The sequence below is a fragment of the Erinaceus europaeus genome, chromosome 17 (genome assembly GCF_950295315.1).
Source record: "Erinaceus europaeus chromosome 17, mEriEur2.1, whole genome shotgun sequence".
Taxonomy (NCBI): domain Eukaryota; kingdom Metazoa; phylum Chordata; class Mammalia; order Eulipotyphla; family Erinaceidae; genus Erinaceus; species Erinaceus europaeus.
The window spans coordinates 7,015,181-7,023,439 of record NC_080178.1 but is presented as its reverse complement, the minus strand read 5'-3'; the positions used below and the strand labels follow the sequence as shown (position 1 = coordinate 7,023,439).

General features: G+C 46.6%; 1 non-coding gene across 1 annotated transcript; it reads right to left on the bottom strand.

The window, feature by feature from the left end:
- Positions 1 to 7,581: 7,581 nt before the first annotated feature.
- LOC132534138 (U6 spliceosomal RNA) lies at positions 7,582 to 7,689 on the bottom strand. The gene has a single exon (XR_009545814.1). It is a non-coding gene; the product is annotated as a U6 spliceosomal RNA (small nuclear RNA).
- Positions 7,690 to 8,259: the final 570 nt, after the last annotated feature.

Genomic DNA, 8,259 nt, shown 5'->3' with positions numbered 1-8,259 from the left:
GTTGTTGTCGTTGTTCTTGGATAGGACAGAGAGAAACGGAGAGAGGAGGGGAAGACAGAGAGGGGGAGAGAAAGATAGACACCTGCAGACCTGCTTCACCGCCTGTGAAGCGACTCCCCTGCAGGTGGGGAGCCGGGGTTCGAACCGGGATCCTTATGCCGGTCCTTGTGCTTTGCGCCACCTGCGCTTAACCCGCTGCACTACAGCCCGACTCTCTATATTTTTATTTTTAACCAGAGCACTGCTCAGCTGTGGCTTCTGGTGGTGCAGGTGATTGAACCTGGGACTTCAGAGCCTCAGGCCTGAAAGTCTTTTTGCAGGACCATTGTGCTGTCTTGTGCAATTGCCATGTGCTATCACTGGACTACCTCCTGGGACAGTTATTTATTTATTTATTTATTGGTACTATTTGCAGTGGATAAGTTATGGAAACAACCTAGTCACTGACAGATGACTGGATAAAGTGGGATGTGGTATATATACACACTACAATACTATTTTCAAAAAAATGACACATCATCCTTTGCAGCAAAATTAAAATAATTTTGACTGGAGAATTTTTAATCAATACTTATGCATTTATTTATTTATTTTTGAGAGAGAGAGAGAGAGAGAGAGAGAGAGAAAACCAGAGCATCAGTGTGATATTAACAATGCCAGGGATTGAACTCAGGACCTCAGGAAGTTTGAGAGTTCTACACTTTATCCATTATGTCACCACCCAGGCCACTCAGAGAAGTGCTTTTTAAGACAGCTGTCACTGGAGTTGCTTTCTAAGGTATTGCTAATACCTAAGGGCCCCCTCCCCTTGTCCCTTTCTGAGCTGACTATACCCAGGGATGGGGTTTCCAGTCAGGGACCCATCATCTGGGGAGTGGAATGTTTGTCTGCAGTGCTCACCTATCTATCACCTGCCTGTTGTCCTTTGCACATTAGGCAAGATTGATGGCCTCTGCTGGGGACCCTGGGATACCTGCTGAGCTGATGGGCTTCCAGTCTGAGGCATCTGGAGTTCTCTAGTTACTAGAGAGATGGAGAAGCAGGCTCCCAATGTGTGGGTGCAGAGGTTGCTGGGTAGGAGGCTCCTACAATAGGCTGGGGTGTGTGTGTGTGTGTGTGGGGGGGGGGCTGGAGGTCGTGAGGGCATAGCAGTTCTAGAAGGGTGCCAGAAAGCTTTTTTCTTTCTTTCTTTCTTTCTCTTTCTTTCCCTTCCTTCCTTCCTTCCTTCCTTCCTTCTTTCCTTCCTTTCTTTTTTCCTTCAGGGTTATCGCTGGGGCTCCATGCTTAGACTACGAATCCACTGCTCCTGGAGGCCATTTTTTTTTTCTTTTTATTGGATGGGACAGAGAGAAATTGAGAGAGGAGGGGAAGAAAGATAGGGAGGGAGAGAGAAAGACAGATACCCGCAGACCTGCTTTGTAGCTTGTGAGGCATTCATTCCCTTCTGCAGGTGGGGAGTGGGGGCTCGAACCTGGAGCCTTGTGCAGGGTCCTTGTGCTTAGTACTATGTGTGTTTATTCAGGTGCACCACTGTTTGGTTCCCCCAGAAGGTTTTTTTTTTTAAAGATTTTATTTATTTATTTATTCATGAGAAGTGATAGGAGAGAGAAAAAGAACCAAACATTACTCTGGTACATGTGCTGCCGGGGATTGAACTCGGGACCTCATGCTTGAGCGTCCAAAGCCTTATCCGCTGCGCCACCTCCTGAAACACCCCCTAGAAGGTTTTTTACCTGAGAGGAATGGATGGTGGTTGTCCTCAGGGCAGCAGCATCTTCGTGTATATGTCAGTGTGTGTGTGTGTGTGTGTGTGTGTGTGTGTTTGAGGACTTGTGTTACCTACTTGTGTAAGAACGTGAGTGTGCGTGTACATGTGTCTATCAGTGAGTGTGTGTGTCCTTGTAGCTATCAGGTCAGGCTTGGATAGTACTGACCACAGCCTCCTTTGAAGTGGAAATCAGAAAGCTTCATTCCTCTTCCCTCCCCATGCCTTCCTGACCAACTGCGTGGTGGGGAAAGCATTTATAAACAATTTTCTCGCTTCCACACCATCCCAAATGGTGGCACAAACAGTGTGTTTGTGAGAGACCCCTGCTGGTTAAGTCTCTCTGGTTTCCATGGAAACCATAAGCCCACTGGAAAGGGAGGGGGTGTGGAAGGGAGGAGGCTGGATGCTGCTGGGGGTGGGAGTGGGGTGGGGAGGGGAAGCATCCTCTCTAGACAAAAGGGACAGGTTGGGGAGGGGGGACGCCGAGTGTCAGAGGACAATTTATTGTCCTCGGTTTGTGGCTTTCCAAATCGATCCTGGGATTAATGGAGCCTCAGGGCCTGGGGGAAAAAATGCTGAGACTGTGAGCTAAGTCTTGATTGGACCTCGCTCCTGTGAGTGCCTCTGGGGGAACCAGCTTGTCTCATTTCTGCATCTCTGAGCTGCTGGAGTTGAGGAAGTGTCACCTGCTGTCCCCACTCAGTCTGGAGGGTCCTGATCCTTCTCTCTCTCACTCTCTCTCTCCCTTTGAGGCTCACTTCCTTCTTCCATTCCAGTCTTCCTTTCTTATCAAGGTCTAAAATAAAATAAAATTAACGTCACGACTTTTTTTTTCTGGTTACTCATCTCTGGCTTCTCTGGACAGCTGTGTCTGTGGCTCATTCCTGTTTTTTTTTTAAACTTTTAAAATCTTATTTACTTATTTATTTTTAATTTTTATTTATTTACTGGATATAGACTGCTAGAAATTGAGAAGGAAGTGAATGACAGAGAAGGAGAGAGACAGAGAGACACCTGCAGCACTGCTTTACCACTTACAAAGCTTTCCCCCTACAGGTGGGGACCGGGGATTTGAACTCTGGTCCTTGGACATTTCAACATGTGTGCCCAACCAGGTGCGCCACCACCCAGCCCCAATTTCTTAAATCTTTATTTATTATTTGTTGGGTAGAGACAGAGAGAAATCAAGAGGAAATGGGGGAGATAGATAGATAGATAGAGAGAGAGAGAGACACCAGTAGCCCTGCTTCACCACTTGCAAAGCTTTCCCCCTGCAGGTGGGGACCAGGGCCTCGAACCCCCATCCTTGCACATTATAACATGTGTCAACACCCTGCCCCCATTCCTGTTTCTTTTTTTCTTTTCTTTTTTTCCTTTCTTTTCTTTTCTTTTCTTTTCTTTTTTCTTTTCTCCTCCTCCTCCTCTTCCTCCTCCTCTTCCTTCTTCTTCTCCTTCTCCTCCTTCTCCTTCTCCTTCTCCTCCTTCTCCTTCTTCTTCTTCTTCTTCATCTTTTTTTTTTTCTTCCATATCTGGCCCTTGGATTGGGAAGCTGTGAGTTTGCAGGACAATACAACCATCCTGAGCCATTCAGTTGCCATCATGGCTACTTTGCATACAAGGCGGCCTTGGGAGTCCAGAGCAGTCTTGAGAGTGAGGCCTGGGTCTGTTCCTGCTTGGGCACTTAAGCAAAGACGTTTCAACTCAGGGCTGGGAGGTGACCTGCCTAGTAGGGTGCACAGGTCATAATACTCAAGGACCCAGGTTCAATCCCTCAGCCAACCCCCACCACCACCTATAGGGGGAAAACTTCAGAAACAATGAAGCAGGTCTTACTCTCCCCTTTCTTCCCCTCCCCCTCTCAATTTCTCTCTCTCTAAAACATCAATAAAATATCAGAAAATAAAATTAGAGACCGTTAATGCCCCCACACTTCATTTGGAACACATGATAATAATCTACACACTGTCTTTGTAGGACTGTTTTGAAGATGATAAGAAGTACTGGTTAGATAATACCAGCTCCTGGTTCTGGAAGGGAAGAAGGCTGATGGTGGGGGTAGGGGTGGGGCTAAACTGGCACAGTACAAAGGGGCTCCCTGCCGACTATCAGCAGAGCACACCTGAGACCAGTATACTGTCTCCATGCAGTGATACTTACGTTTATTTATTTTTAAAGAATTGAGGCTAATTATAGAATTGGCAATTAATTAATTATTGGATAGAGACAGAGAGAAATCAACAGGGAAGGGGGAGACAGAGATAGATAGACAGACAGACAGACAGATAGATAGGTAGATAGATGAGAGAGAATAGAATCTTGCCTCACTGCTTCACCACTCTTGAAACTTTCCCCCTGCAGGTGGGGTTTGGAGGCTTGAATCCAGGTCCTTGTGCACTGTTAGATGTGCCCTCAGCCAGGTGTGCCACCACCCAGTCCTTGACTTACATATTTTAAGAAAGAGATATTGGGCCCTGATCCAATATCTGGTACTGGTCCTGCAAGGGGGAAAGTTTCCACTCCCCTCTCAATTTCTCTCTGTCTCTATCCAATAAAAAAAAAGAGTATTGGGGGATAATATGTTTCTTTTTTAAAAAAATACTTATCTATTTGGTTATTGATTTTTTTTTTTTGAGGGCACAGCTCAGCTCTGGCTTATAGTACTATAAGGGAACTAAACCTAGAACTTTGCAACCTCAGGCAGGCAAGCTTTTCTGCAGAACCATCATGCTAACTCCCTAGTCCGAAGCTCAGAAATTAAAAGTCCCTGGAGGACCTGCCACCTGCCAGCCACTTTCACTCAGGATTCATTAGGCGACTTTGCTTTTGCAGCCACCTTGACAAGTGGATGTCACTGGTCCTGTTTGTGGGGTGAAGTGGCTTCCCCAGCCTCAGCATAGTGCCTCCCCCCCAGTTCTGTATGAAGGCTTTGAGGTCCCATCATCCTAATGGAACTGAAGTAAGATCCACCATGTGTCCCCGCAGGAAGAGAGACTAGTAGGTGTGGTGACAGAAAGGAGCACTTGGTGGTAAGTCTCAGCTGGCCATCTGGAGGGAGAAGAAACCCAACAAAACTTCCTGTGTTGGTGCCTGGGGAGGGATTGGTCAATGGGCCCCCTGCCAGCTCCCCCACACCCCTTCCCATCTTTTTTTTTTTTTTTTTTTTTTGCCTCCAGGGTTATCGCTGAGGCTTGTTGCCAGCACTACAAATCCACCACTCCCAGAGGCCATTTTCCCTTCTTTATTTTTATTTTATTCAATAGAGAGAAGTTGAGAGGGGAGAGGGAGGTAGAGAGGGAGAGAGACTGGATACCTGCAGACCTGCTTCACCACTGGTGAAGGAAGTGTTCCCCTTGCAGGTGTGAAGCGGTGGTTGAACCCGGGTCCATGGGCATGGTACTGTGAGCATTTAACCAGGTGTGCCATTACCTGCCCCCCACCCCCACCTTTATGTCCACTTAACTCACACACATCCATCATCCAGTTATCATCGAGGGGCTGGGGGGCGGGCAGGGCCACACGGGTTGGGGGATGGGAGGATCAGCGGGTGGTCATCCACAGCTGGCTCCCCCACCCCGCCCCCACCACAGGGCCTCCAGGGTGCCCCCTGCCTCCCCAAGGCTGATGTGAGTTTGATTACAAGCCGGCTGTCAGGACGTGCCCACCAGCTGCTGAGTGACCTCAGGGAACCTGCTTCATGCCCAGAAGTACAATGTCAGTCACAACCTTTGCCCTTGTCGGCACTCCTGGAGGATGGAGCTCATTGCAGAGAGGAAAACATCTTTAAAATAGAAGCTGGCCTCCTCAGCCTGCCTGCCACTGCCCCCACCCCTTCCTGCCACTTCAAGGCTCTTTTCTGGAAGTTTGGGCTTGGTTGTTTCCCTCCTCCAGCCTGGAGAAACGGGCCAGGTGGGAAAATTTCACCCCTGGAACCGGACCTTGGGGACTGATTATCCTCTTTGAGCCTGTGAAAACATTTGACATATTTTTTTTAATAAAAAAATTTTTTTGGGGGGGGTTGGAGCTGGCTGGTGGCACACTTGGTTGAGAACATGAATTACCAAGTTCAAGGATCCAGGTTCAAGCTCCCTCCACCCTCCAGCCACCCCTGCAGGGGGGAAACTTCATAAATGCTGAAGTAAGTACTACAGGTCTCTCTCTCTTTCTTTCCTCTATCTCTCCTTCTCCTCTTAATTTCTCTCTGTTCTACCAAATAAAATAAAATAGAAAGAAAGAAGGAAAGGAAGAAAAAAAATGGAAAAGTGGCCACCAGGAGTAGCATATTTGTGGTGTTGGTACCAAGTCCCATCGACAACACTGGTGGCAATAAATAAATAAATAAATAAATTAAAAACATTTTTTAAAAAAATTGTTACTAGGGTTATCACTGGGGCTCACTGCCTGCCCTTTGAATCCACCACTCCCAGAAGTCAACTTTTCTATTTTATTTGATAGGACAGAAAGAAATTGGGAGGGGGAGAGAAAGAGAGAGGGAGAGGGAGAGGGAGAGGGAGAGGGAGAGGGAGAGGGAGAGAGAGAGAGAGAGAGAGAGAGAGAGAGCACTGCAGCTCTGCTTTGCGGCTTATGAAGCTTTCTCTGATGCAGGTGGAGAGCTGGGGCTTGAACCTAGGTTCTTCCATATGGTATTGTGTGTGCTCAATTGGATGTGTCACCGCCAGATCCCCTCCTTGGGGCTTTATAACAAATTCTGATACTTGACTGGGATTCCCTACCCTGACCCCTCACACCACCCTCCCAACAAGACTCCTAAGTTTATTGTTCTGAGTCCAGAACTGTTTTTTTTTTTTTTTTTTTTCCTCTCCAAAGTTCTTCTAGCATTTTTATCTTTCAAACTGAGACTGGGATTGAGAGCATGAGATGGAGGAAGGGAGAGATGAGAATGAGAGAAGAAAGGAACAAAGAAAAAGGTCAGAACACCATTCTGGAATCAGGGGCACTGGATCTCATGAATATATTTTTATTAGTTTTTATTTTAATGAGAGAGACAGAGAGAGACCAGAGTACCACTCCGTTCTGGATTATGGTGGTGCTGGGGATTGAACCTGGGATCTTGGAGCTTCAGGCATGAGAGTCTTTTTGCATAGCGATTATGCTGTCACCTCAGCCCCTGTCTGTTTCATTCTATGCAGGGAGGTGATGCTTCTGTTCTCTTGTTCTCTGGGGTACTCTTTCCTGGGTATGGGGGGTGGGAGACAGGCAGGTTCCTTGCTGCCTTTTAGGGAGCCCTGGATTGTTTTTCTGCTTCAAGGTCTCTGGGCTGCAGACTTTCAAATATAATTTCTGTAGAATAGTAAAAAAAAGCAGTATCACAATAACAATAATTTATAATAAAGTAGTGGTTGTCATTTTCTTAGTGCTTGTGCTTGGGACCCTGAGCTTTAGTGCTTAATCCTTTCCGTGCCTTTGAGAAGCAGATGTGGGTGTTTTTTGAACCTGTATTTAGACCCCAAATCCATGCCTAGGTTGTATCCCTAACCACCCACAGAATAAAAGCAGCATTTTCTGTATTTTGATTTAGAAGACACTTTTGTGCACATGAAATCATGAGTTTTTTTTTCTTTTCTTCTTCTTTTTAAAAATATTTATCTACTGATAAAGACAGAAAGAAACTGAGAGGGAAGAGAGAGACAGAGAGCAAGAGAGAAGGAGAAATACCTGCTGCTCATGAAGCATCCCCCCTGCAGGTGGGGACTGGAGGTTTGAGCCCAGGTCTTGGTTCTATGTGGTAAGGTGTGCACTCTACCAGATGTGGCACTACCTGGCCCCTCATGAGATTCCTTTAAACATTAAAAGAAAAATATATAGAATGCTTCATGAATTTGTATACCATCCTTGTATAAGGGCCATGCTAGTCTTTTCTGTATCTCTCAGATTTTTAGCATCTGTACTGTTGAACTGAGCACAATTCTCTAGGATTGTGCAGTGGAGTTCGTTATCCCCAATTCCCTAGGTTGGGAAAATGAGACTTGAGGAATTTGGGGGGTACACCAAGATTTCCCAGTTAGATGTAGAGGCATTTCTGCTCTCCCCAACACAGCACCACACGAGTGAAATGAATCTTGTGATTCTTTCTGGTTTCTGACCATCTTCATCTTCCTTTTGTCTTGGCTGTGAGTGATGAGCTTGTCTCCTGCACGGCTGGAAGTGCTGGGACTCAGGGAAAGGCCTGAGCAAACACAAGAAGGGGCCTTATCACCTTCTCCTATCTGAATCCTTGCTCTTTCCCCTGGGGAGCAGGGAAGATCCCATGACCTCGAGATTCCCTTTAGAGAAACACTGGCTCCTGGGGAAGCCTTTCCCACCTTCAATTTCTGTGATTCTCCTGGGTGAGAGCATGCGTATTGAGGTCAGACAGACCTGCATTGAATCCTGCTTCTATTTCTTCCTTTCTGTGTGACCTTGGGCGCATTACGTAAGCTGTCTGGATTTTGACTCTGTCCTCTCATAACACGGAGAATAATGACACTTGTCTT